The 27,450-nt window shown below is 46.3% G+C and overlaps 1 protein-coding gene across 3 annotated transcripts in view; it reads right to left on the bottom strand.

Annotated features, from left to right (window-relative positions):
• Window positions 1-13,882, bottom strand: part of CREBRF (CREB3 regulatory factor) — an 85,825-nt gene extending 71,943 nt beyond the window's left edge. For 2 of the 3 annotated variants that reach the window (XM_045394514.2, XM_015451392.3), the window contains exon 1: window positions 13,755-13,882. The gene's annotated coding sequence lies outside the window, so the exon portion shown is untranslated. Of the gene's footprint in view, window positions 1-12,550; window positions 12,855-13,754 lie in introns of those variants that run through there. The other variant, XM_065547051.1, reaches the window with a different exon arrangement.
• Window positions 13,883-27,450: the final 13,568 nt, after the last annotated feature.

Raw genomic sequence — 27,450 nt, 5'->3', positions numbered from 1 at the left:
AGCCCTTAGAGAAGTACATAATCAGAACCTAGTTCCACTCCTCCATCAGGCACTCAGTATTCTTTTTTTTTTTTTTTTTTTTTTTGAGACGGAGTCTGGCTCTGTCGCCCAGGCTGGAGTGCAGTGGCCGGATCTCAGCTCACTGCAAGCTCCGCCTCCCAGGTTCACGCCATTCTCCTGCCTCAGCCTCCCGAGTAGCTGGGACTACAGGCGCCCGCCACGTCACCCGGCTAGTTTTTTGTATTTTTTTTAGTAGAGACGGGGTTTCAATGTGTTAGCCAGGATGGTCTCGATCTCCTGACCTCGTGATTCGCCCATCTCGGCCTCCCAAAGTGCTGGGATTACAGGCTTGAGCCACCGCGCCCGGCACTCAGTATTCTTAATATCCTTCCAATCAGAGGAAAGAATAAAATTTACAGTAACACATTAGTTTTTAACTTGGGAATTTTGACAACCAGCAAGTTATTATGCTGAGCTATAAAACTAAGGTAAAAAGGACCTAACAAGTGCACTCTATTGGGAGGATACACATTTTAAAAGAGAAGACAAAATCAACTGAAGATTTACAGCTGAGGTCTCAAACTGGACTGCAGCGAGAAAACAATGCCCACAAAGTCGTGTTCAGTTGCAAATCAGTTGCATTAGTGTTTTTTAAATTGTAACTGCCAGTATTTAAATTTCACATGAAATTTCATATAAAATATGATGTCTGATCTCAAATACTACTCTTTTGGGGGAAAAATTAGACGTTGGGTACATATTCCCAGAAAGATGATCACTTGAAGTAAAGAAAGAGATCTCCTTAAATTGGCCTGTGCTCTTTAGCTTGCTTGGATCTCCAGCCTGTCCCATTTTACAGATGATAAATCTAAGCTGAAAGATGCTCAAAACCACAGAACTAGCAAAATGCCTATTTGTGAACGCTGGGGGTTCACTCTTGACAGCTCTGCAACTCAACTTCCAAATAAAATGTAATTAATGTTAAAAGAGAGGTATCTAAAAGACTTGTACATGAATACTTAAAGCCATTTTAGTTATAATAGCCTAAAATCTGGAAGCAAGGCAGATGTCTATCAACTGGTAAACAGATAAATTGTGGTATGTCCATACAATAACAAAGGCTCAGGCCCAGCACGGTGGCTCAGGGTAAGAAAGGTTGCTCACACCTGTAATCCCAGCACTTTGGGAGGCTGAGGCAGGAGGACTGCTTGCAACCAAAAGTTCCAGACCAGTCTGGGAAACATGACAAAACCCCATCTCCACAAAAAATCAAAAATTAGTCGGGCATCATGATGACACCTGTAGTCCCAGACACTCATGAGGCTGGAGGATCACTCTAGCCCAGGAGGTCAAGAATACAATGAGCCATTATCATGCCACTGCACTCAGCCTGGGCAACAGAATGAGACCCTGTCTCAAAAAGAAGAAAACAAACAAACAAAAAGACTCAACGAATACACAACACAATATGAATATCTCAAAATCACTGTTAACTAAAAGAAGTCAGACTCAAAAGACAACACATTATACCAAAAGATTTATATGAAATTCCAGAGAAGACAAAACAATACTGATACAAAGCAAATCAGTGACTGGAGCCAAGGGTGAGGGCAGGAGAACTGAATGAAAGGGGCATGAGGAACTTTCTATGGTGATAAAAATGATGGAGATATAACAGTGGTTAGATGACACCATGTATTCGTCAAAACTCAAAATTGGTTGAATTTTCTCTTACATAAATTATAACTCAATAAAGCTGAATTTTAAAAAGAGGTGTTTAGAAAATAATAGAAAACTACCGAGAAGACTACTACCTGGGAAAGTTTGGGAACGCTTTAGGGAAAAGGTGAATTGGACTTTGTTATAGAACAATTTGTAGGTGCATAAGAAATAGAAAACAGGGCACACGGGCAGTCACATTCTACACTCTGGCCTTTGAAGAAGTAGCATCTTTGGCCGGGCGCGGTGGCTCAAGCCTGTAATCCCAGCACTTTGGGAGGCCGAGACGGGCGGATCACGAGGTCAGGAGATTGAGACCATCCTGGCTAACACGGTGAAACCCCGTCTCTACTAAAAAAATACAAAAAACTAGCCGGGCGAGGTGGCGGGCGCCTGTAGTCCCAGCTACTCGGGAGGCTGAGGCAGGAGAATGGTCTAAACCCGGGAGGCGGAGCTTGCAGTGAGCTGAGATCCGGCCACTGCACCCCAGCCTGGGCGACAGAGCAAGACTCTGTCTCAAAAAAAAAAAAAAAAAAAAAAAAGTAGCATCTTTGAATACAAGCGAAAATGTTTCATAAAAAGAAATTCATAAAAATGGATAATTAAGTCCTTGGACAGGTATCAAAAGGAGTTGATGTTACAAGATTTCCCAAGAGGGAGTCAATTTATATGCTATTTACATGCAAAATAAGCAGATAGTGTGGAAGAATTTATTTTGCTTTGCTTTTAAATAAAACATAATGAGAGGTGGCACACACCTGCAGCCTGAGCTACTCAGGAGGCTGAGATGTGATTGTTTGACACCAGGAGTTTCAGGCCAGCTTGGGCAACACAGCAAAACCCCACCTCAAAAAAATAAAAAATAAAGCAAATAAAACGTAAAGGTAGGAGCAAAGAGAAACCCAAAGGGGTCAGGTGCGGTTGCTCACACCTGTCAGCGCACATTTTGGGAGGCCAAGGGATGGCTTGAGCCCTGGAGTTTAAGACCAGCCTGGGCAATGTGGGGAGACCCTGTCTCTACAAAAAAAATTAGCTGGGCATGGTGGCACACATGTATAGTCTCAGCTACTCCTAAGGCTGAGGTGGGAGGATCACTTGAACCCAAGGTCAAGGGTGCAGTGAGCCATGACTATGCCACTGCACGATCCTGTCTTTAAAAAAAAAAAAAAAGAAGAAAGAAGGAAAGGAAGGAAGGAAGGAAGGAGGAAAGAAAGAAAGAAGAGAAAAGAAATATAACCCAAAGGGAATAAAGAGAGAGAGGGAGGGAGGGTGGGAGGTGAAATAAAGGCAAGAGACAAATAGAGTCAGAACGAAAGGTACCTTAGTACCAACACATTAGAAAAGGTGGGACTAAAAGAAAAATGAAACACTACGGGAAAAGACAAATCAACCAAAGTCAGAGGTACAGAGAGCTACAGAGAAAAGAGACTGGAGACCTGACAGCATAGAACAGACTGAAGAGAATTAGAGGACAAAGTGAAAGCAAAAACAGCTATTTCCTCCTAAATCTTACAAATCAGTTTCCTCCTCTTCCATTCTCCCTCCCACCTCTGCCTTAGCTCAAACCATCTCATACCCAACCCCACACTACACATCTTTTATATTTCAACTGTACTAGAATGCTTCCTTCACTAATCTTCAAAACTAAGTTCAAACACCACTTTTTCTATGAATATTCAACTTTCCCCAGGCAGAGTCAGCAGTCCTTCTTCCATATCTCAGAACATTTTGTTCTGAAAAACCATCGTAACATTGGGTTGCAATGTGTATCTCCTCTCCTAGTCTATGGGCAACTCTAGTAGAGGATTCAAAGATGAAAACCTTACTAAAAAGCAGTTCAGGGCCGGGCGCGGTGGCTCACGCCTGTAATCCCAGCACTTTGGGAGGCCGAGGCGGGCGGATCACAAGGTCAGGAGATCGAGACCACGGTGAAACCCCGTCTCTACTAAAAATACAAAAAATTAGCCGGGCGCGGTGGCGGGCGCCTGTAGTCCCAGCTAGTCAGGAGGCTGAGGCAGGAGAATGGCGTAAACCCAGGAGGCGGAGCTTGCAGTGAGCCGAGATCGCGCCACTGCACTCCAGCCTGGGCGACAGAGCAAGACTCCGTCTCAAAAAAAAAAAAAAAAAAAAAAAGCAGTTCAAAAACTGTACAGCTGGGTACAGTGGCTCACACCTGTAACCCCAACACTTTGGGAGGCTGATGTAGGAGGGTCACTTGAGTTCAGGAGTTCAAGACCAGCCTGGGCAACACAGTAAAACTCTCTCTCTACAAAGAATTTTTTAAAGGCCGGGCGCGGTGGCTCAAGCCTGTAATCCCAGCACTTTGGGAGGCCGAGACGGGTGGATCACAAGGTCAGGAGATCGAGACCATCCTGGCTAACCCGGTGAAACCCCGTCTCTACTAAAAAATACAAAAAATTAGCCGGGTGAGGTGGCGGGCGCCTGTAATCCCAGCTACTCGGGAGGCTGAGGCAGGAGAATGGTGTAAACCCGGGAGGCGGAGCTTGCAGTGAGCTGAGATCCGGCCACTGCACTCTAGCCTGGGCGACAGAGCGAGACTCCGTCTCAAAAAAAAAAAAAAAAAAAAAAAAAAAAGAATTTTTTAAATTAGCCAGGTGGGCCAGACGCGGTGGCTCACACCTGTAATCCCAGCACTTTGGGAGGCCAAGGCGGGTGGATCACCTGGCGTGGAAAGTTCACGACCAGCCTGACCAACATGGAGAAACCTCAACTCTACTAACAATACAAAATTAGTTGGGCATGGTGATGCATCCCAGCAATCCCAGCTACTCGGAAGGCTGAGGCAGGAGACTCGCTTGAACCTGGGAGGTGGAGGTTGCAGTGAACCAAGAGTGTGCCATTGCACTCCAGCCTGGGTGACAAAGCAAGACTCTGTCTCAAAAAAAAAAAAAAAAAAAAATTAGCCAGGTGTGGTGATGCGCACCTGTAGTCCCAGATACTCAGGAGGCTCAGGAGACTGAGGCAGGATGATTGCTTGAGCCTGGAAAGTCAACGCTGCAGTGAGCCATGATCGTGGCCCTGCACTTCAGCCTGGGTGACAGAGCAAGAACCTGTCTCAAAAAACAACAACAACAAAAACTGCACGAGTCCACCTCATTTATACCACACCACTAGGATGCTAGAAGCCTTGCTGTTTTAAGGAATTCTACAGTGAATATTTTCAAAAGTACATCTATCCTACCCCTAATTCCTCCCCCCCATATCATCAAAGACCTTTTTAAATGTTTTATTTTTGTAATGCTTTAAATTTCTCAGTAAATGACTAACCTATAATAGAAAAAGCAGCAATTCCATCAGCAGCCAAAAAAGAAACTGCTTGTATAAAAGGAGCACCTCAAACCTTCAGGACAAAACATTACACTGAAGAAAACAAATGCACAAGAATCTAAAAAAAAAAATGGAAGGCAAAAAAAAAAAAAAAAAAAAAAAAAAAAAAAAAAAACACCAGCAAGCTTTACTATCACACTAGTCTTTAAGAAAAAAAATTTTAGGCCAATGCATTGGCTCACGCCTGTAATCCCAGTACTTTGGGAGGCCAAGGCGGGCAGATGGCTTGAGGTCAGGAGTTCGGGACCAGCCTGGCCAACATGGTGAAACCCTGACTCTACTAAAAATATAAAAATTAGCTGGGCATGGTGGCAGATGCCTGTAGTCCCAGTTACTTGGGAGGCTGAGGCAGGGGAATTGCTTGAACCCAGGATGCGAAGGTTGCAGTGAGCAGAGATCGCGCCACTGCACTCCAGCCTGGTTGACAGAGTGAGACTCTAGTCTCAAAAAAAAAAAATTAAAAAAAACAAGAAAAAAATATTTTTTAATTAAGAAATTAAAAAATAAGAAAAAGAAATCAGCAAGCCAGGCACAGTGGCTCACGCCTGTAATCTCAGCACTTTGAGAGGTGAAGGCGGGTGGATCACCTGAGGTCAGGAGTTCAAGACCAGCCTGGCCAACATGGCGAAACCCCATTTCTACTAAAAATACAAAAAAATTAGCTGAGTGTGGTGATGTGCTCCTGTAATACCAGCTACTCAGGAGGCTGAGACAAGAAAATTGCTTGAACCCAGGGAAGAGGAGGTAGCAATGAGCTGAGATCGCGCCACTTCACTCCAGCCTGGGCGACAGAGTGAGACTCCGTCTCAAAAAAAAAAAGAGAGAGAAAAAGAAAACAGCAAATTTGTGAGGCTTTCATAGGAAATTCTCAAAATCAATAATACCCAAAAGATATAAAAGTGGTTTTGGTGTTGAAAGGACAGTGGAGGATGATTTAAGTTGCCAAGAGTAAGTAGGGAAAGCAGTAGTTTAGAAAGCTGTTTAGGAAGGAGAGTTACAACATAGAATTTGGAGGAAAGGTCATAAATTGGTAAAAATGCATATAAGGCTTGGCTAGTGATACCATTGCCACACCCTGCATCAAACTCGCTCCAAATCCTAGCCTACCCCACAAAGGTGAGTCAGCCTTATTAGCAAGAATGATTTTACAGTGCCCCCCTAAAAAAAAAAAAAAAAAGATTCTACTATGCAGATGAAAAATTATCCCAAACCTACATGAAATAAGAGATTCCATCCATATTTGCCAAATAGGACAAATCCAAAGAACAAAGCACAACTTTTTTTTTTTTTAATACCTGCAAGGAATATTCAATAAGTCTAACTAATGGAGTTCATCTGAAAACAAATTAACAAAGGAATTAAAGAGATTTTTAAACATCATCAAAATAGCTTCTCTAAAAACTTTCTTAAAAGAACGGATCAATTTTAGAATGAAGGCTTTTTGTTCGAACAGATGGTGATTAATTCCTCCCTTCTAACTAAGAAAAGCCCAACATCTCTAATAGTAGACTTTATTACTTACCAGATAAGCGGTTCTTAGCAATGCATGCATTCATTTAAACAGTTCAAGAGCACTAAAAGGTATCAGGCACAGTGTGAGGCAGTGAATATATAGAAATAAAACACAGACTCCGACCTCAAGGAGCTCACAGTTTAATAAGAAGACAAATAAGCCAAGAGAAAATCGAATCCAGATTTGAGAAGTGGTTTCAAGCAGCCCAAAATATTAGCATATTCAAAGTACAAGAGTTTAAGAATATAGTAACTAAAAATTTCCCAGTATCCCCTTGTGAGATGGAAAACATCATTAATCCCTACCACTACAAATTAATAAACTGAGATTATCTGTAGTCATCCAGCCAGAACCTAGGCTAGCTAGAACCAGAAACAAGATTGCAGGCCACATGTTTTTCAGTTCATAAAGGTCAATTTATTCTCTTTTCCAAACTTTTATGCTTCCACTTGAAATCCAGTTCAAGTCAACAAAAATGGTAAAATATTACATTAAAAACAAAGCAAAAGCTATCAAAAAAATTAAGTATTTGCCAGTTATATTTTTAGATTATGGCATCTCTGCTTCACTAGGCACTTAGCACCACTTGACATTTTCCCCGAAAAAAGAGAGGAGGTAACCTGTACCTTTTGGGCCTGGAAAAATCATCCTTCTCTCTTTAATTCTTCAAGCATCTCAGGCAATAAGCACTCAATGTCTTCATAGCTTCTAAGTTAACTGTATATTTGAATATAAGAACTACATGTGTTGACTATTTACGTGACTATCATCTCTTGAAACAGCCAGTTTTGTTAAGGATTATATGCTAAATGTGCTTGGAAACCTCAAGACAACCATATCCTGAATATATCTTAAGGCCAAAGTTTTTTCAATCAGAATGCGTCTCTAAAATCAACAAGATTTGTACCAATATTTGCTTTAAACAGCTTTTCAAGAAAACATTTATATGTAAATGAAGTAAAAATACAATGTTGCCATATGCTCTTGTACTAAAAATTCTTCAAGGCAGGAGATGTGTACAATCTACAAATGCTCAAATTTACCTAAAGTGTCTATTTGTATATTCTGAAATACCTTAACATCTAAGTACTTAAAGCTCAATGACTGGGCCGGGGGTGGTGGCTCACCCCTGTAATCCCAGCACTGTGGGAGGCCGAGGCAGGCAGATTTCGAAGTCAGGAGATTGAGACCAGCCGGACCAACACAGTGAAACTCCATCTCTACTAAAAATACGAAAATTAGCTGGGCGCAATGGCAGGCGCCTGTAATCCCAGCTACTTGGAAGGCTGAGGCAGGAGAATCACTTGAATCTGGGAGGCGGAGGTTGCAGTGAGCCGAGATCGTGCGACTGCACTCCAGCCTGGGGGACGGAACTAGACTCCCTCTCAAAAAACAAACAAAAAAACAAAAAAAACCCTCAGTGACTGATGTCTTACAACAGGGGTTGACAAAACTATAGCCGTGGAAGCACAAATAGAGGCACAGCCTGATCTTGTAAATAAAGTTTTATTGGAATACAGCCCAAAAATATGCAGAACATATTTTCTACAGCTGTTTTCATGCTACAGATTGCAAAGTTGAGTAGTTGTGGAAGAGACTATAAGGCTGAAAAAGCCTAAATATTAACTATTTGATCCTGTACAAAAAAAAAGTCTGTCAACTCTTGTCTTAAAATAATCAGAACCGGCCGGGCGCGGTGGCTCAAGCCTGTAATCCCAGCACTTTGGGAGGCCGAGACCGGCGGATCACGAGGTCAGGAGATCGAGACCATCCTGGCTAACACAGTGAAACCCCGTCTCTACTAAAAAATACAAAAAACTAGCCGGGCGAGGCGGCGGGCGCCTGTAGTCCCAGCTACTCGGGAGGCTGAGGCAGGAGAATGGCGTGAACCCGGGAGGCGGAGCTTGCAGTGAGCTGAGATCCGGCCACTGCACTCCAGCCTGGGCGACAGACCGAGACTCCGTCTCAAAAAAAAAAAAAAATCAGAACCAATTATCTGACAAATTTATGTCTAGTCTAAGAGTTTATCTATCCCAAAATGAGCTACTGAATATGCTGAAAGTATCAGTGAATTGTTTCTCAAAAAAATCCAAGTTCGGCCGGGCGCGGTGGCTCACGCCTGTAATCCCAGCACTTTGGGAGGCCGAGGCGGGCGGATCACAAGGTCAGGAGATCGAGACCACGGTGAAACCCCGTCTCTACTAAAAATACAAAAAAATTAGCCGGGCGCGGTTGTGGGCGCCTGTAGTCCCAGCTACTCGGGAGGCTGAGGCAGGAGAATGGCGTGAACCCGGGAGGCGGAGCTTGCAGTGAGCCGAGATCGCGCCACTGCACTCCAGCCTGGGCAACAGAGCCAGACTCCGTCTCAAAAAAAAAAAATCCAAGTTCAACCCTGCAAGGATTTATTTCAAAATCACAAAACTGAGGCCGGGGTGGGGGGGCCACAGTGGCTCATACCTGTAATCCCAGCACTTTGGGAGGCCACTGCAGGCAGATCATTTAAGATCAGGAGTTCAAGACCAGCCTGGCCAACTTGGTGAAACTCTGTCTCTACTGAAAATACAAAAATCAGCTGGGCATAGCGGGGTACGCCTGTAATCCTAGCTATTCAGGAGGCTGAGGCAGAATAATCGCTTGAACCCAGGAAACGGAGGTTGCAGTGGGCCAGGATCATGCCACCACACTCCAGCCTGGGCGACGGAGTTAGACTCCGTCTCAAAAAAATATATATATGTATTTTTTAAATAAATATATAAATGCCGATCTTGACCGAAAATTAAGCTTTAAAAGCAAACAGTGATTTTAGCTCTTTATCTTTTAAAAACTGAGTTACATTAATAGAATCAATACACAAACTTACTGTACTCGTCACTTGTATTTAGTTAACCACCACCAGGAACCATGCTAGTTATTCCTTTACTTCTCACACTAGTATCCTAGAACCCAGACACATCCACCCTGTAAACTAAGTAGAACATTGTCTATATAAAAGTTTGCTTTCACCTGCCATGACAGACAGAGAATGATGGTAAATCGAGCATCCAGACTCTCTTCTGGAAGTATTTAACCTCTTCTATGTTTATGAACATAAAAATCCCAAAGCTGATATACCAGTCATATGAAGGAATTATACCCAAATAAGTTCTATTGCATCTATTTGCCATTCTCAGAATAAGAGAGCATTATATAAGCAATGCTAATTGATTGACTTTATCAACCAATGCAACAATGAAAACTGCCTGGAATATTCTAGGTATCAATGAAAATTCTAGGTATCAATAAAATTTTTATTTTAATTTTCACTATACTTCTCTGTTAAACTAGGGCATTGTAAGGGCTAAGGTTTCAAAAGCAACACAATGCCACCTGATCACCTGAGGTCAGGAGTTCAAGACCAGCCTGGCCAACATGGTGAAACCCCGTCTCTACTAAAAATACAAAATTAGCCGGGTGTGGTGGCGGGCACCTGTAATCCCAGCTATTCGGGAGGCTAGGCAGAATTGCTTGAACCGGGGAGGCAGAGATTGCAGTGAGCCGAGATCTTCCCACTGCACTCCGGCCTGGGTGACAAGAGCAAAACTCGGAAAAAAAAAAAAAAAAGAAAAGAAAAATAAGAACTGGTAAATAAGCTAATACCCTTATTGACCCCAAAAGTTATACCTAACAACTCAAGTTTATCAAATAATCAGGGATGTTTTCATGTATCATTAGTAACAGAACTGAGTCAGTCATGCCAAAGAACTACAAAAATTGATGAATCAGGCCAGGCGCAGTAGCTCACGCCTGTAATCCCAGCACTTTGGAAGCCGAGGTGGGTGGATCACCTGAGGCCAGAAGTTCAAGACCAGCCTGACCAGCATGGTGAAACCCCGTCTCTATTAAAAATACAAAAAATTAGCTGGGCATGGTGGCACGCACCTGTAGTCCCAGCTACTGGGGAGGGTGAGGCAGGAGAATTGCTTGAACCCGGGAGGCGGAGATTGCAGTGAGCCGAGATCTTCTCGCTGCACTCCAGCCTGGGCGACAAGAGGGAAACTCCGTCTCCCAAAAAAAAAAAAAAAAAGAAAGAAAGAAAAAAATAAGAACTGATAAATAAGCTAATACCCTTATTGACCGCAAAAGTTATACTTAAGAATTCAAGTTTATCAAATAATCAGGGATGTTTTCATGTATCATTATTAACAGAACCGAGTCAGTCATGCCAAAGAACTACAAAAACTGATGAATCAGGCCAGGCGCAGTAGCTCACACCTCTAATCCCAGCACTTTGGAAGCCGAGATGGGTGGATCACCTGAGGCCAGAAGTTCGAGACTAGCCTGACCAGCATGGTGAAACCCTGTCTCTATTAAAAATACAGGCCGGGCGCGGTGGCTCACGCCTGTAATCCCAGTACTTTGGGAGGCCGAGGCGGGCGGATCACAAGGTCAGGAGATGGAGACCATCCTGGCTAACACGGTGAAACCCCGTCTCTACTAAAAAATACAAAAAAAAAATTAGCTGGGCGAGGCAGCGGGCGCCTGTAATTCTAGCTACTCAGGAGGCTGAGGCAGGAGAATGGCGTGAACCTGGAAGGCGGAGCTTGCAGTGAGCCGACATCGCGCCACTACACTCCAGCCTGGGCGACAGAGCGAGACTCTGTCACTAAAAAAAAAAAAAAAAAAATACAAAAAATTAGCCGGGCATGGTGGCACGCACCTGTAGTCCCAGCTACTGGGGAGGCTGAGGCAGGAGAATTGCCTGAACCTGGCAGGCAGAGGTTGCAGTGAGCCGAGATCGTGCCACTGCACTCCAGACTGGGCGACAGAGGGAGACTCCATCTCAAAAAAAAAAAAAAAAAAAAAAAGCCTGGGCGCGGTGGCTCACGCCTGTAATCCCAGCACTTTGGGAGGCCGAAGCAGCTGGATCACGAGATTCGGAGATCAAGACCATCCTGGCTACCACGGTGAAACCGCGTCTCTACTAAAAATACAAAAAAATTAGCCGGGCGCGGTGGCGGGCGCCTGTAGTCCCAGCTACTCCAGAGGCTGAGGCAGGAGAATGGTGTGAACCCGGGAGGCCGAGCTTGCAGTGAGCCAAGATGGCGCCACTGCACTCCAGCCGGGGCGAGAGCGAGACTCCGTCTCAAAAAAAAAAAAAAAAAAAAATTGATGAATCATTTACCAATTATTCTTTTTCTCCAGCTAATAAAATAGAAGATAAGGCAAATTCTTAATACAGCTAACTCTTGATTAGCCCCTGCACGATCTATCCAAGGCATGTTCCTACGCCTAAGTATTTAACCAAAGATGCATCAATAGTTTGGTACCATTGACAATACCAATGTAGCCACAGGTTGTAATCCGATGTAAACACAAGCCTAAATTAAGCATTTAACAAGGCCAAAAGGATGCCAAAATAATCATAATACATTAAAATAAGTTATTTTCAAATTATTCATACCATTTTCCCCTGCCTCTGGTGTATATCCTAGCTATTTTGGATTAAAAGATTAAAGATATTTAAAAGTACAATCAAGTGACAACTAGTTTACGACAGATCACAAGATTTACACAGAAGTCTTGTTTTCTGCTTTTTTTAAAAAAAAAAAAGAAAGAAAGAAAAGAAATTCCAGGCCTTGATCCTATTTTTCACCTGCAGGCTATTCGCAAGAGAAAGTCCTAAAGAACCTTCGAAACTAAATAACTTTCTCTGGGCTCAGTTTTCTCAAGAAGCTGATTAATGTGGGCTACCAACTTATGTTAGCAAGAGGGGCAAATTACTACTAAGACTAGGACAAGCACGGGGCCTAATCTTTAAAAGGCATCCTGATGGGGGGGGCGGGAAGAGAAACCCCGCCCAGCCCTCAACTTTCTCAGCTTTTCTAGTCCCGTTTTCTTTTATAAAATTGAGAAAAGCAAAACTTCCCCCTCACTCCCTGTCTCTTATCTGAGGCCTGGTACAGAAATTCAGACCGCTATTTATCCAAGTACCTCCTTAAGGTAGTCTTAAGGCTCAAGCCAGCTCAGAAACGGCAGAAAGATTTGCTTTCTTGGGTTAACAGGAGGGCGATTACAGGGTTTGGCGGCCAGGTCTGTCAGGAAGCATAGGGCCAAGAAAGAGGGAGAATCCAGAGACTGAGCTCCATCTAGTCCCAGGAACCACCCCCAGGGGAGGCTTGACTGCCCTCGGTACTTCCCTGCCTCCTCAGCTCGTGTGAGGAGAAAGGCGGGTCGGGGTCAGGCTCCCCTGAGCTACTTCCTGGTCCGATCGGACTCGCCTTCGGACACCCGAAACACCCCGGCCCGGCTCCCTCGCCCTTTGCCCTGTCTCCTCCCCTCTCAGTGACCCACCACCACTGGTCCCCTCCCATCTAACATGGCCGCCCCGCCCGGCCCACCTCCGGCACAGCCTAACCAGTTGGTGGCCCCCGCGGCACCGCCTCCCCCACGCCCATTGGTGCAGAAGTCTCCATCGGCCCGGTCCATTGGACACCAGAGCCTGCCACTCAGCTCCGAGGGCTCCGCCCCTGAGCCGCTTCAAGCTGCTTTGAGAAGACATATAAACAAATCCCGGGAGGGAGGCCCCTCTCGCCCGTCGCCTCCGAGGCGGGGACAGAAGGGGGAGCGGCTACCCCCGAGACGCCCTGCTTGGACCCCCCTACCCCCAGCCCGCGCCTCCTCATCTCCTGCCAGCCTGGATCCAACCTCCGCGGCCCCGGCCCTTCCTCACACGCCCCTCTCTCCCCTCCTCCCCCGCCAGTCTCGCCTCCCCTCCCCTCTCGGGCCCCTCCCACCCGCTCTCTTCTCTGACAGGCCGACTGCCGGCAGCAGCGGCCCCGGGCTCGGAGGCAGCGGGGAAGGGCCGGGCGGCCCGGCAGGACAGACGCCCGGCGCTGCCCACCCCCGGCCTAACCTACTGCCCGCCCGCGTGTCCCATCTACCGCCGCCCCGCGCTTTTATGTAACCGTCCCGGGCCGGGGGTGGGGGAGGGGAGCGGAGCCCCCGTGACCCGCAGGCGGTGGCCTAAGGCCCGCGCGCCCTCGCACTCGGCCGTGGTCCCGGCCCCCGCCCCGCGCCGGCCCGGCCCAGAGCCCCAGCGCTGCTGCCGCCTAGGCAAGCGGCCCTCTGCCCCCCGCTCCGCTAGTCCCCCAGCCCAGGCCCCTGGGGGCTCCGGGCAGCGGGTGGCGGCGCTCACCTGTGGGTGTAGGGGCGGCTCAGGGACTGGGTCCGGTTCCGCTGCAGGGGCCACGGCCCCTCTCCATGCTGCCTCGGGTTTGTTTTGTTTATGTCCTTCCTGACGGGTTCCCGGAAATCGCGTGACTCGCCCCCCTCACGTGGGCCGCGGCGAGGAGGAGGAGGGAGGCGGGGGCCCGCCGGCCTCGGGCCAATCGCGAGGCGTTCCACAGCCCGGCCAATCAGGGGCTGGGTCCGGCCGGGCACCCCTGTCACGTGTCGCCGGAGGGGCGGGTTGCCGGGAAAAACCAGGAAGAGAGGGCGGAGCGGGGGCTCGGCGCCGGCCTCTGCAGTGTGGGCGGGGACGTCTCCGATACCCGGCAGCACGCCCAGGTTGGGAGAGGATGTTCCTTTTACAAAGGCTTGAAATCCAGCGTTTTATCAGATCTCAGTACTGCGCTGTGAGATCTGAGGTGTCCGTTTGCCCATTTTGTAGTTTAAGTTCACTGAAACTTGAAGTAACTAACTTCATTAGTAGGGGGATTGTATCGATGACCTGGGTGATGGACCGCCTCCCCATCTGAACGTCTTAATTGAGTGAGAGACAAACCTTACCTTTTGTCGTTCGTTCATTCATTCACCGACTCAATATTTAGCACGGATTCCGAGACACAGGGATCAATCAGACTGCGTGCACCTTTGAAGAGAGAGACCGGTATACGACTGCACGAACAGAATGCCACTATTACAGAAGCGCCTAGACAAGCCTCCGTGACACATGGTCCTGAGGTTTTCTTGCACTTCCTGATCCTCTTAATAACAACAGCGTCCCTTTATTAAACGAGTACTATATGGTGGGCTTATCGTCTCAATTAGTTTTCCCTGCAAGCACATGCAGTAGTAATATATCCATTTTTCAGACAGGAAAATTAAGGCTGAGAGGAGTTAAGTCGCTTGCGGGAGGTCAGGCGGCTAGTAAGTGAACTAGCTAGGGCTGGAGCCCTTGTCTTTTATCACAGCCTATTCTTCCAGATGCTTTTTATACATCTTAAAGGCACGGAATTGATACGAACACACAACAGAAATTTGATTTTAGTAAGCATAGGGAAAGGAGGATTGGGGAATAAAGACGCCTGCCCAGGTTTCTGTCGGGAGGAATCGCCTTTGAAAATGTGACTCCCTTTTGCACAGATTTTAAGAAGTAGTATAGTGTTGTTGTCAAAACCATGGACTTTGGAATGAAAAAGACGCACAGATCATAATCATCAGGAGAGCAGGGACTGGGCAGTGTTTATCCTGTACCTTCCATGCCTGGCACATAGCCAGTCATTGCACACTGGTTGAATGAATAGTCTGGATTTGAATGCTTGTTTCACCACGTGTAAAGCAACACAAATTAACCTCTGTGAAGCTCAATTTCCTCCTCCGTTAGTACTTTCTGGGGTTGATATGAGAACTAAGTGAAATAATTCATATAAAGCACTTATCAGAGTGCCTGGCATATAGTAAGCACTTAATGAATAGTTGAATTATTAAATTGTTTAAGGGCATCATTTGGAAGATGTACTGTAGACTAAATAGCAAGTACAGATAACTTTAGACTTTAGCAGGTTAACAGCCACTAAAATAATACTTCTGTACACAAAATTAATAGATAGCTATATGTAGATACCTAACAGGAAAGTAAAAGCATAAATCTCTGTAGCCCCCACAATACCAACCACATAGTAGGGCCTCCATGCCCAATGAAGGAATGAGGATTTCCCCTACTGCACAGTGAGTACCTGGATTATAATTTTTTTAAGTCTAACACACACCACATTCTAATTTTCCACATCAACTGGAATTTAAAATTGAAAAAGAGAAAAACTAGCTTGGGACGTTTGAGCCAAGTTCCCTTGACTCATTCACGTGAGATTCACGCATTAAATCTCCCCGGCGTACATCACAGACCATCCTCTTTTGTAATACTATATTTGAAAAGGCTCCAGGAGATGATTAGACCTTCCATTGATACACTGCCGTCTGGACACAGGCATGCTTATCTCCTCTACCGGGCAGTTCCTTGGGGTCAGTGGGCAGCCAGGTTTATCTCCTAGTGTGAGACTCGGCCCACTGAAGGTGTTTACTAGTGAATCACATTGGATTCCCACCTTTCCCTCTTCCGTTGTCTTGGAAAGGATGAGGTTTTGGCTAAAGGAGACCTTTCCATCAAGGTTTGTTAATTACTATATCCTGCTCCGAAATGAATGAAATCACTGGCTCTGAATTGATTTGTGTTTCTCTGGGTTTTATCCTGCCAGATTCTGTCACAGTCAAAGTTGGCAGGAAGTTGGAACTCTCTAATATCATTGGCTTCTTGTTCTAGCCACAAAGTAGTAACCAACTGGCATCACCACTTTCAAAGTGTTTAACCTGGCTCCTGTGGAATAATTTACATTCCGGAATAGCATGAGTCAGAAAAAACACGCTTTACACAAATATGATACAATGGGGGGAAACAAAGCAATAGATACTTAACTCCTTTTCATTCTTAAAGTAATTTTTTTATTTTCGATTAGCTAACATATATACACGGTACAAAATTCAAAAGGCACAAAAAAGTATTCAGTGAATATTAAGTCTCTGTCCTGTTCCTGTTTCTTGGCTACTCATTTTCCCTTCTCAGAGGGAACCAGTTACCCACATTCTGTGTCTTCTTCCAGAGGTATCCTTTGTATGTGCAGGCATTTTACCTGGTTTAAACCTTCATGTGTTTGGAACACTGTTCTTGGAGCCAAGACTCCAATTTGAGCTGTACCACTAACTATAAGATCCAAGGTGACCTCTCTGAGTTCCAATTTCTTCACCACAAGGGATCAGGACTAAAACTGGGTATTCTCTATGATCTTTTTAACTTCAACACTGAGCCCACATCCTGAAAGAATTAAAATGGTTGGCACGGGTCCTAATTTTCCATATGACCTGTAGGTCATAAATTTGCACTGTGTGTAAATCTTCATTACAGTAGATTGAGCTCTGCCTGCTGCTCACATAGACATCTTTTAAGAGAGTGTTATTTGAAGTCTAAATGTTTTCTTTCCCGACCCCTCTAGACCTGTGTGATTTGTTAAATAAGACTTCACAGCTTTAGAAGTGAGATTAATTAACTCAAAGCTGGAAGATCTCCAGGAAAAGCTGTGTCCTTCTGACACTAAAAACTGATTTTCTTTCTGAGAAGACTGGAGTGAATTGAAAAGAGATACTGATTGATGGTTGGCAGTTGGCCTCCATCCTTCGTTCATCTTACCAAAAATATTATCTGGGGCTGGGCATGGTGGCTCATGCCTGTAATTCCAGCACTTTGGGAGGCCGAGGCGGATGGCTCACTTGAAGTCAAGAGTTCAAGACCAGCCTGACCAACATAGTGAAACCCCGTCTCTACTAAAAATGCAAAAAAAAATAGCCGGGCGTGGTGGTGGGCATGTGTAGTCCCAGCTACTAGGGAGGCTGAGGCAGGAGAATGGCATGAACCCAGGAGGCAGAGCTTGCAGTGAGGTGAGATCGCACCATTGCACTCCAGCCTGGGCGACAGAACGAGACTCTGTCTCAAAAAAATGAATAAATAAAATAAATAAAAATACAAAAATTAGCCTGGCGTGATGGCAGGTGTCTGTAATTCCAGCTACTCGGGAGGCTGAGGCAGGAGAATCGCTTGAACCTGGGAGTCAGAGGTTGCAGTGAGCTGAGAACATGCCATTGTACTCCAGCCTGGGCAACAAGAGCAAAACTCCGTCTCAAAAAAAAAAAAAAAAAATTATTTGGGCTGGTCCAAAGGTAGTGAATTATCTCTATTGTTCACAGTTAGTTACAGATGGAACTCCTTGTTCTGCTCTTTTCCCTGACTACTGCACTTGACTAATCTTTAAAAAATGAAATAAAAGAAAATAATTATTTGGGGGAAGAAGAAAGGTCAGTTCTTCCCACTGCCTGATCTCTCAAGAGGACACAGTGTTCTTCATGTGACAGCTCTGAGCCTCGGTTTCTTACTTCCACAGAAAGCACTACCATTGGTCCCAAATATCCTTCTCTAGTCTCCCATTTATTTACCCTGATTCCTCACCCCATCCCATTTCGCTTACCTAGCACCAGTCCTACTACAGAATAGGAGCCTGCTTGTGGTCTGAATGGACAGATTAATATCTAAATTCTGCTCAACCTCCATGGCTCAAGATCTCACCTCTTTCATGGAATCTGTTTCTACCAGGTCTATTTCTGCCCTCATTAATCTCCTTTCCTCTACCGCCGAACTAAGCACTTAATGTACTTACTGCTTTGTATTATTCATATCATGTGTGTTGATACTATTTCTTCAATAAAATCAAGTGGGCATAAACACAAATCCTCGAGTTATGAAGAAAGAATGCAAAGCACTTCATTAGATAACCATCTTCCAGCCTGTGTTTAGCGATGGGCGGGGGTTAGGAATAGGAACGGGAGAGAAATAAACTGACATCTGTGGAGTGCCTCATGTGTGCACTGAAGATACAATCCTTGCCCTGGAGGAGCTCAGAACCTGGTGGAGGAGACTGACCCCAAAATCCAACACAGAGCTCATCAGAAGGGAGCCCTTAGAGGGTTGTTAAGAGCAGGACGCATATGCATTTCAGTACCACCTTTTTGCTAGAAAAACTTACTTGAATAAGTAACTAACCTGTCTATTCCTTAATTTCTGTAATAACTTGCCTCACAGGTTGATTCTGAGGATTAAATGCAGGGCCTGATGCATAATAGATACCCCCAGCTGGGCATGGTGGCTCACGCCTGTAATCACAGCATTTTGGGAGGCTGAGGCAGGAGGATTACTTGACCCAGGCATTTAAGACCAGCCTGAACAACATGGTGAAACCCTATCTGTATTTAAAATAAAATTTAGGCCGGGCACGGTGGCTCACGCCGGTAATCCCAGCGATTTGGGAGGCTGAGGCAGGCAGATCACAAGTTCAGGAGTTTGAGACCAGCCTGGCCAACATGGTGAAGCCCCCGTCTCTATTAAAAATAGAAAAATTTAGCCGGGGGTGGTGGAAGGCGCCTGCAATCCCAGCTGCTTGGGAGGCTGAGGCAGGAGAATTGCTGGAACCCGGGAGGCGGAGGTCAGTGAGCCGAGACTACGCCACTGCACTGCAGCCTGGGCAACAGAGCAAGACTCAGTCTCAATAAATAAATAAAATTTAAAAATAGATGCCCCCCTTCTCCACTTTACAGGGAGGGACGTGCCTGGAAGCTTCTTAGTAGAGAAGCAGCAGAGAAGGGAAAGTAGCCTGGCAAAGAGAAGGCAGCCAGCGACTCAGAGGGCTTTGGGATTCTGTTATCTTCCAAGGCAGCATTCCTCTCAAAATTGTTTTGACTGTTTCACTAAGACTGGAAACTCCTAGGACAACTAATAGCTGCTATGGCTTTTTTGTTTTGTTTCATCTTGTCAGTGCTGAGCTGAACATAAACACTGGTAGTATCAGCAACTCTAACTGATAGCAAACCAGGAAGCTAAGGAGTGAAAACAATTTAGCATTTGTTATAGAAAATACTCCCAAATGACAGGTACGGTAAGACATTTTGTTGATGAGGTCAGAAGTAGGATGATAAAAACAAAGTGGAGGAACAGATTGATAAGAAGATCAAGACCTGTAGCCTTGAGAATAGTTTGTTGAAGTGCAAATGAAGGCGTGGACGAAATAACCCAATCCGATTAACCCAGTGAAGTTAGATTCCCAAGTGAAGGAAGTCAATTGTTCAGAGAGGCTGCCGAAGTTCGGAAAATTGATGATGAAGTTAGGGCATCCTATTATCCAAAGTATTTTTTTTAACCCACAAATCCACAAAGTCATAGATTGCCCTCATGTGACAGCAAAACTTGGGACTATGGCCAACAGTTTTTTTTTTAACTTTGAGTTTTCATCTTGTTTTCACAAGGTCCAGACTCCAAGATGAAAAGTGTAATGTAAATGGGTACAACATTCTGAAACCACAATAGTGGGACGTAAAGCACATCAACAGACCTGAATGCCAGCTGTAGCTGGCATCTAGAAGAGAGAACCACTCTCTTCTACCCAGTATTTCCTGCCTCCTGTCCTATGTTAAGAGAGGCAGTACCAGGAGGAAGGACCAAGTTTCATTCTCATTACTCAGTTCCCATGTCTCAGGATCTACCTACAGATAAAACCAGAGGGATTCTGGCCACAGGCCACAGGTGAGCTGGCTACAGGTGAGCTAGCTACAGCACTTTCCTGTTGCCATGACAACCCATCAGCATGACAGCCAGTCTTAGGCCGGGTGTGGTGGCTCACACCTGTAATCCCAACACTTTGGAAGGCTGAGGCGGGAGGATTCCTTGAGGCCAGAAGTTCAAGACCAGCCTGGGCAACATAACGAGACCTTGTCTCTACAAAAAAGTTAAAAATTAATGGGATGTGGTGGCACATGCCTGTAGTCCCAGCTACTTGGGAGGCCGAGGTGGGAAGACCGCTTGAGCCCAGGAGGTTGAGGCTGCAGTGAGCTATGATCATACCACTGCACTCCAGCCTGAGCAATAGTCTCAAAAAAATAAAGAGGGGGCCTCTTGTCTACTTACCCAGTCATCTGTCCCCAGCATGGCGAAAGAAGAAACCACCTTTGGGAAAATTGGGAGTAATGGTGGGACTTGAAGTAGGGATTAGGACAAAGTAGGGGATGGTTCTCCCCTCCTCCTAACAAAGGGAGTAATGACACAGGTTCAGGCTTCTGTGAACACCGTGGGAGACGAGAGGACCCAGTACGTGGTTTTTTTCTCTCCTCTCTGGGTGAGGAACAGAGGAGCTGGGAGTTTTAAGAAGGCAGGAAATGTGTCATACTACTCTGTGACCTGCCCCAATCCAATTAAAATCTGGTGAAGCATAAGGCAACAAATGTAACTGAAACTGTCCCCACAGTGTTGACAAGACTTGCATGCCAGGTTCTGAACAGAAATATAATTAAGCATTCATCAGGCTTCCCTCTGGCCCCACTTCCTTGTTGCTAAAAGTCATGGAGCAGCCAGGTGCAGTGTCTCACGCCTGTAATCCCAGCACTTTGGGAGGCCGAGGTGGGCGGATCACGAGGTCAGGAGTTCGAGACCATTCTGGCTAACATAGTGAAACCCTGTCTCTACTAAAAATACAAAAATAATTAGCCAGGTGTGGTGGCAGGCGCCTGTAGTCCCAGCTACTCGGGAGGCTGAGGCAGGAGAATGGCGTGAACCCCGGAGGCAGAGCTTGCAGTGAGCAGAGATGGCGCCACTGCACTCCAGCCTGGGCCACAGAGACTCCGTCTCAAAAAAAAAAAAAATGGTAATGGAGCACTAGGCACTGACCAATTGTATCCCTGTTGTTCCTACAGGTAGGATTTCTGACATCAGGGCCATCAGACCGCTTAAGAATTGATTTCCTGTCAGGCGTGGTGGCTCACACCTGTAATTCCAGCACTTTGGGAGGCCGAGACAGGTGGGTGATGAGGTCAGGAGTTTGAGATCAGCCTAGCCAATATGGTGAAACCCTGTCTCTACTAAAAATTCAAAAATTAGCTGGGCGCGGTGGCAGGTGCCTGTAATCCCAGCTACTGAGGAGGCTGAGGCAGGAGAATCGCTTGAATCCAGGAAGCAGAGTTTGCAGTGAGCTAAGATCGTGCCACTGCCCTCCAACCTGGGCGACTCCATCTCAAAAAAAAAAATTTTTTTTTAAATTTCCATCCCCATTGTTCCTACAGACAGGATCTCTGACATGAGAATCATAAGACTTTTGTTTAAGGCTCACTTAAGATGTTTTCCAGACCCCAACTCCAGCTCCCAGTTTGAAGACCCTCACAGGAGAATGGGATTGGCATGACAATCCAGCTTCTTCAGCTCCCTGTCCCATGACTTCACTCTGCACTCTTCAAGCCATCAGCCATCTCCACACTTTGGCCCACTTCAAAACCATTAGAAACCCTAGCCCCAAACTCCTCAGGGAAATGGATTTAAGGTTCCCTCTCCTCTCCTTGTTTCATGACCCTGTGATTAAACCTGTTTGTCTGCTGCAACCCGGTGTCACATGCATTGACTTGTTATGCATCAGGTAATGAACCTGGGACCCCTTCGGGGGACTTGTGACAGGGGTGTGGCTTGCTTACTCAAACCCCTTGCTGGAGGGAGAGCACACAGGTGAGTGGGTGCTGGAGCCAAGGCGGGCGCTTTTGGACTCGGGCCCCACGGTAGCCTCTAGGGGTGTGTTACAATTAATGCTCTTTCAGCCCTTGCCGTCCATCGATAGCTAAGTGTTAACCAGCTCAGTGGAGAGTCGGGGTGACAGCCTTTTACACCCTGCCCTCTCGGCACCTGGGTTCTTGTCCGGCATCCGAGAAGAATCAGGTCACACAGACTTGAAGGATGGTGAATGTGGAGGTTTTACTGAGTGATGAAGGTGGCTATCAGCAGGATGGGGAGCAGGAAAGTGGACAGAGTGGGAATGAGTTTGGCTGGGGACTCATCAGCCGATCAGCTGCCTCTTTGATGTTCAGATGCTTCTTCTCTTCTCTCCTCTGCCGCGCTACTCTGCTTCTCTGCCAGTGGAGTTTGGGGTTCTTATGGGTACAGGATGGGGGGTCTGGCAGGCCAGGGTGGTTTTGGAAAAAGCAACATTTAGGTGGGAAATTAGGGATATGAAGTTCTCATTTAGGGCCCCAGGCCTGGGGTTGTGGGTAGGCCTTTACCAGAGAACCACTCTCTTTTTTTTTTTTTTTTTTGAGACGGAGTCTTGCTGTGTCACCCAGGCTGGAGTGCAGTGGCCGGATCTCAGCTCATTGCAAGCTCCGCCTCCCGGGTTTTTACGCCATTCTCCTGCCTCAGCCTCCCGAGTAGCTGGGACTACAGGCGCCCACCACCTTGCCCGGCTAGTTTTTTGTATTTTTTAGTAGAGACGGGGTTTCACCGTGTTAGCCAGGATGGTCTCGAACTCCTGACGTCGTGATCCGCCCGTCTCGGCCTCCCAAAGTGCTGGGATTACAGGCTTGAGCCACCGTGCCCGGCCAGAACCACTCTCTTCTACCCAGTATTTCCTGCCTCCTGTCCTTATCACAGTTACATAATGTCCTTAGGGCCTGGCACACAATATGCACTAGGTAAAAGATGGCTATTGTTGGGCCGGGCACGGTGGCTGACGCCTGTAATCCCAGTGCTTTTGGAGGCCGAGGCAGGTGGATCATGAGGTCAGGAGTTCGAGACCAGCCTGACCAACATTGTGAAACCCCGTCTCTACTAAAAATACAAAAAATTAGCCAGGCATGGTGGCGGGCGCCTGTAGTCCCAGCCACTCAGGAGGCTGAGGCAGGAGAATGGCGTGAACCTGGGAGGCGGAGCTTGCAGTGAGCCGAGATGGCGCCACTGCACTCCAGCCTGGGTGACAGAGTGAGACTCCGTCTCAAAAGCAAAACAAAAACAAAAATTAGCCAGGCGTGGTGGAGCATGCCTGTAATCCCAGCTACTTGGGAGGCTGAGGCAGGACAATCGCCTGAACCCAGGAGGTGGAGGTTGCAGTGAGGTGAGATTGCGCCATTGCACTCCAGCCTGGGCAACAAGAGCAAAACTCCGTCCCCTACTCAAAAAAAAGAAATAAAAAAAAATTACTAAGAATATCAATATAAGAGCAGAGCATCAAACCCAGTGCAGGGGTCTTCTAAGCGAGGGTCCCTGTGTGACTGCCCCATGAAATTCACCGTCTAAGACCTTAGAGCGCCAGGTCAGACAGTTCTACCATCCTTTAAGAAAACTCAATACCTAGAGACTGGAATTTAAAAAAAAAAAAAAAAAAAAAGCTGATCTCTCACAAGACTTTTTTTTCCAAGCCAACTTTCAGTAAATGAACATTTACTGAACACCTTTTTGTGCATGGTAGGATCAAACCGGAACAAACAAGGGATCCTGCCCAGTAAAGCTTCTGCAGGCCCTGGGAAAGACATGAGAGTTACGTACAATTGTGATAATGGAGACAAGCAAAGGTTGCTGTGGGAAGCAAAGAGCGCACACCTCTGCAGGGAAGGAGGCGGGGCACTGCCTCCAAGACGTGCCCCTGGGGCCGAGCTGAGAGGGGTGAAAGTTTCCAGGCAGAGGGAGGTGAGATGGGGTGGTACTTTCTCAGCACCGTCTATCCACATGCAATGTGACACTGGAAAATCCCATTCCGACCCCATGCTTCAGAAATGCTGGCAGAGAGCATGAAGTGCGCACCCTCCCTGGGACATGCAGGTACCAGCCCCCTTGGGCAACTCAGGAAAATCAAGGCAATCCCCTTTATTGCATAAGGGCATTGACGTGTCACCGGAAAACAAAACAAAACCAAACAAAAACAAACAAAGAACTACCTTTGGGTCTGATAGTCTGTCCCAAAGGCAGGGGATTAGCAATTCCAACCCTGTCTTGTGGGGAGCTGGGGAGAGAGGGGAGCTGGAATCCCAGGCATGGCAGGAAATTCATTCTGAGGACATTGAGAAGCACAAGACCCTGCCCATTCCCAGGCAGCAGGTTTAGGATTCTCCAAATGGCCTCTGGCCTTATTTTCAGAAAGCTATTGGCTTCTCAACAGAAGGTAGTATACGAACCATGTGACCTTTCCGGGCTAGGAACAACTATAGGCACTGAAAGGTTGAAAGTGTGGCCAAGAAGCTAAGACTACAAGACCATCATCAGTGGGTAAGGTGAGGAATTTTACCTCAGAAAAATGGAGGCTCAGTGACAGCCCTGAACCCTAAAGTCAGACTCCCCTAGGTTTAAACCCCATTTCCTCTAATTAACACTGTTCAATAAACCATTATAGGAGGCCATTGTTTTGGAATAAGCTCCTGCACTAGGCCCCAACAGACCAGCCTAAAAATCAAAATGGAGTCAGCCATGTTAAAGTTCCAGATCACCAAACCTAAAGAGTTTTCTGACCTTGCAAGAAAACAGGAGGGACAGACAACAACCAATTTCCCAAGCAGGCTAGTTCCAATCTTCAATCAGTATGATAAGGGAAGTTCCTCTGTTTAATCCTTAAACAAAAAAGGTAGCCTGAAGTAACCCAATGTTACTAACCAGTTACATTTCTATAGTTCTGTCTAAAAGTAACTAATATGCTCTGTTCCTTCCTTCTGCTTTCTTCAGCCCTTCTCTGTGTATAAAGCCAAGTCCTTCTCCTCAGCTCTTTGGAACTCACTCAGTTTTATGGAATGAAGTGTTGCCTGATTCTAGAATTGCAAATAAAGCCAATTGAAATCTTTAAACCAGTTTGTTATAATTTGGTCTTTTGATAATAGCTTGGAACATTGGGCCTCAATTTCTTCATCTATAAAATGAAGATAATAAATATATTTAATAGGGTTGTTGTGAGGATTAAACAAGTTAAAATATGTAAAACACTAAGAATAACATCTGTGGTCTGGGTGTGGTGGCTCACGCCTGTAATCCCAGCAGTTTGGGAGGCCAAGGCAGGTGGATCACTTGAGGTCAGGAGTTCAAGACCAGCTTGACCAACATGGTGAAACCCCATCTCTACTAAAAATACAAAAATTAGCTGGGCATGGTGGCGCATGCCTGTAATCTCAACTACCTGGGAAGCTGAGGCAGGAGAATCACTTGAACCTCAGAGGTGGAGGTTGCAGTGAGCTGAGATCATGCCATTGCACTCCAGCCTGGGGGACAGGAGTGGAACTACGTCTCAAAAAAAAAAAAAAAAAGAAAAAAGAAAAAAAAAAGTAACATCTGTATGTGGAACTGCTGTGTGTTAGGTATTATTATTAGCCATAGGACTGATAACAATGAAGAAAAAGTAGAAAAAAAAAAAAACAGCTGTAAGCCGCTCCTAGAATCTCAGAAATGGGCAGCTTGGCTGTCGGTTGAGTGAGGGCAGGGTGGAGTCCCTGTAAACATCCCAGCTGAAGGGCAGCCAAGCTGTTGGAATGACAGTAGGTTTGAAGTACTGTTGATCTGTTTTTCCGGCTATAAAAGAGGGGCAATATGTGTCCCACTTACTTCCTAGGATAATGTATGTAAAATACTTAATAAGCTGGGGGCGATGGTGGTGCTGACAGCTATCCAAACCAGGGCCATTTACAATGGCTGCCCCTTATAGAGTCCTCCCCTTTCCTTGCCCAACCCTTAAGAGTGGGTGCTCCTCAGGCCTGCAACTTAGACAGCCTCTCCTCTCACTCTACACACATTCTTCCTGGCCCTTATCCACACCCACAGCTTCCATTATCTCTGCATTGGTGCCCACATTCTAACCTCCAGGCCCAAATAACAATTGTCCACTGGGGGTGTCCCTGCATGGACACCTCAGGTTCCTGAAACTCTTTGTCCACAGCTGGACTCCACTGTGTCCCTAAGCTTGACACCACCTTTGCAAATACTATGATAGTGACAGAAATCCAGCATTGCTGATTCCATCTTGCTTCTAACCTCACCAGCTAACCGTCTTTGCTCATTCCTGGGTGTAGGGCAAGAAAACTATGGGAGGAATTTAGTTTATAGTTTAACTTTAAAACAAAGATAGCAAATCCCTTCATCACACAGGGACCAAACTGCCTTCATAAAACTAACAGATTAGCCGCAAGGTCAGAATTATGGTTCAGGAGTCATGTAGCTGGAGGTCACAAGATGTGTAACCTCCCCAGTTGCTCCTATAGATAACGTCACTATTGTAGAACCTAAGACTGGTGTTTGAGGTATCTTTCAGACCTTGTATTTTGATGGACCAGCTGGTGCCACTCAGATGGGTAACCTATAACCAAGAAACTGACCCAACTGGTCTCGTGGCCCCCACCCAGGAACTGACTTAGTACAAGACAACGTCAACCCTTTATGATTTCATCCCCAACTCAGTCAGCATTCCCTGTTCCCTAGCCACCTGCCCACCCAGCTTTCCTTTAAAAACTCTAGCCTCAGCGGGCCGGGCATGGTGGCTCACGCCTGTAATCCCAGCACTTTGGAGGCTGAGGCAGGCGGATCACAAGGTCAAGAGATCGAGACCATCCTGGCTAACAGTGAAATCCCGTCTGTACTAAAAATACAAAAAAAAATTAGCCAGGCATGGTGGCAGGCGCCTGTAGTCTCAGCTACTCGGGAGGCAGAGGCAGGAGAATGGTGTGAACCCAGGAGCAGTGAGCTGAGATCGCGCCACTGCACTCCAGCCTGGGTGACAGAACAAGACTCCGTCTCAAACAAACAAACAAACAAACAAAAAAAACCTCTAGCCTCAGCGGGGTGCAGTGGCTCACGCCTGTAATTGCAGCACTTTGGGAGGCCGAGGTCGGCGGATCACGAGGTCAAGGATCAAGACCATCCTGGCCAACATGGTGAAACCCCATCTCTACTAAAAATACAAAAACTAGCTGGGTGCAGTGGCACGCGCCTGTAGTCCCAGCTACTTGGGAGGCTGAGACAGGAGAATCGCTTGAACCCAGGAAGCAGCGGTTGCAGTGAGCTGAGATTGCACCACTGTACTCCAGCCTGGTGACAGAGCGAGAATCTACCTCAAAAATAAAATAAAGGCCGGGCGCGGTGGCTCAAGCCTGTAATCCCAGCACTTTGGGAGGCCGAGGCGGGTGGATCACGAGGTCAGGAGATCGAGACTATCCTGGCTAACATGGTGAAACCCCGTCTCTACTAAAAATACAAAAAACTAGCCAGGCGTGGTGGCGGGCGCCTGTAGTCTCAGCTACTT

The sequence above is a fragment of the Macaca fascicularis genome, chromosome 6, assembly GCF_037993035.2.
Source record: "Macaca fascicularis isolate 582-1 chromosome 6, T2T-MFA8v1.1".
In the NCBI taxonomy this organism is placed as follows: domain Eukaryota; kingdom Metazoa; phylum Chordata; class Mammalia; order Primates; family Cercopithecidae; genus Macaca; species Macaca fascicularis.
Note: the sequence above shows the minus strand (reverse complement) of the source record. Positions and strands in the feature narration are given on the sequence as shown.